This window comes from Nansenia antarctica, assembly GCF_963989245.1.
Source record: "Nansenia antarctica genome assembly, chromosome: 4".
NCBI lineage: Eukaryota > Metazoa > Chordata > Actinopteri > Argentiniformes > Microstomatidae > Nansenia > Nansenia antarctica.
In genome coordinates, this window is record NC_137689.1 from 14,717,995 (window position 1) to 14,720,273 (window position 2,279).

Consider the following 2,279-nt stretch of genomic DNA (forward strand, 5'->3'; position numbering starts at 1 on the left):
CTGTAGTAACACATCTAACAGAGCTTGTAGTAACACATCTAACAGAGCTTGTAGTAACACATCTAACAGAGCTTGTAGTAATCACATCTAACAGAGCCTGTAGTAATCACATCTAACAGAGCCTGTAGTAATCACATCTAACAGAGCCTGTAGTAATCACATCTAACAGAGCCTGTAGTAATCACATCTAACAGAGCTTGTAGTAACACATCTAACAGAGCCTGTAGTAACACATCTAACAGAGCTTGTAGTAACACATCTAACAGAGCTTGTAGTAACACATCTAACAGAGCCTGTAGTAACACATCTAACAGAGCTTGTAGTAATCACATCTAACAGAGCCTGTAGTAACACATCTAACAGAGCTTGTAGTAACACATCTAACAGAGCTTGTAGTAATCACATCTAACAGAGCCTGTAGTAATCACATCTAACAGAGCCTGTAGTAATCACATCTATCAGAGCCTGTAGTAATCACATCTAACAGAGCTTGTAGTAACACATCTAACAGAGCCTGTAGTAACACATCTAACAGAGCCTGTAGTAACACATCTAACAGAGCTTGTAGTAACACATCTAACAGAGCTTGTAGTAACACATCTAACAGAGCTTGTAGTAACACATCTAACAGAGCTTGTAGTAATCACATCTAACAGAGCTTGTAGTAACACATCTAACAGAGCCTGTAGTAACACATCTAACAGAGCTTGTAGTAACACATCTAACAGAGCTTGTAGTAATCACATCTAACAGAGCCTCACATCTAACAGAGCTTGTAGTAACACATCTAACAGAGCTTGTAGTAATCACATCTAACAGAGCCTGTAGTAATCACATCTAACAGAGCCTGTAGTAATCACATCTAACAGAGCTTGTAGTAATATAAACATGTAACTCATTCAGAATGTCTTCTATGTAACTTAACACTACAGCTAGCTACAGAGCATAGCACTTAGCTAGCAGGCCATCACTTAACATGGATGACTGTACGCGGCTGGTTGGCGTATTTGCCAACTATATTGTTAATTGTTAATTGTTAATTTTATTTATAATGCGCCCCCCATCCAACTTTTACATCGGCCCGGGGCGCAGCCCGGGTAAAGGAACAGATAAAGACAAGGACAAGGACAAGGAACACAGAAAGCAAACAGACACAGACTACTTAAACGAACATCTCAAGGGATACAATTTACAACAAATAGGGAGTAGACTTAGGGAACATCATTGACGAAGAGGTGGGTTTTTAACTTGGCTCTAAAGGAGTCCAGAGTGGGGGCAGATTTGATGGCGGAAGGGAGCGCGTTCCACAGGGTCGGTGCTATCACCGCAGAGGCACGTGATAGGCATTATATACACAACAACAACAGCAACAACAACAACAACAACAACAACAACAGTGAAATACATCTGAATCTAATAAATCGGACCAACTGATACGCACATAGTGTCATATATCCATTTAAAAGTACATTACCTTAATACGCAGTCTTTCGACCCCACGAAAATGGCCGCCCTTCTCTTCCTCTCCGGCGACGAGTCCCGCCTCCTTTCTATTCAGCCAATGAACGCTCGCCTCCTTTCTATCCAGCCAATGAACGCTCGTAGATGTCAATAATCTTTTCCTCCATCCACACTGACCTGAGGGACTATTAGGTGGTGGGCCGAACGCGTTTTTTGTGAAGTTTATCGATTTCCATCTATAGAGTACACAATGTTTAACATATGATATTAAGTAATTCTACTAAGTCTAATAAAATTTGTTGTCATCTCTAGTTATGTCGGAGATTTTCACAAACTTATTTTTTAATCCTTTAATCCGGGGGGTAGTGGTGGTCTAGTGGATAGTGTGTTGGACTTCCGATCGGAAGGTTGTGAGTTCAAATCCCGCCTGAAACCACACCACTACTAGTTTGCCCTTGAGTAAGGCACTTAGCCCTCAGTTACTCCAGGGGGACTGTCCCTGTAAATCGCTTTGGATAAAAGCGTCTGCTAAATGGCAAAATTAAATTATAAATTAATTATTAATCGTCTGTCTGCTCAGGGACATCGCTGGTCGCTCTAGTTGATAAACCAATCAGAATTCGAGTACGGCTTCATTAGGACCCCGAAATGTAAACACTGGCTGTTAACCCTAGCAACTGACTGGATGTTAACCCTAGCAACCGCGGGGAAATAACGAGATGTGATGAATTATGGAGTGTTGTATGCATTTAACAAACCGAACGGACAATATTATAGCATTTTCAGATGCAAGTTGGACCAAATTTGTACATTGTTCT

The 2,279-nt window shown here is 41.0% G+C and overlaps 1 protein-coding gene across 2 annotated transcripts in view; it reads right to left on the reverse strand.

Moving 5' to 3' along the window:
• Positions 1-1,523, reverse strand: part of LOC308155489 (uncharacterized protein) — a 27,766-nt gene extending 26,243 nt beyond the window's left edge. For both annotated transcript variants that reach the window (XM_080528816.1, XM_080528815.1), the window contains exon 1: positions 1,475-1,523. The gene's annotated coding sequence lies outside the window, so the exon portion shown is untranslated. The remainder of the gene's footprint in view (positions 1-1,474) is intronic.
• Between the last annotated feature and the right edge of the window lie 756 nt (positions 1,524-2,279).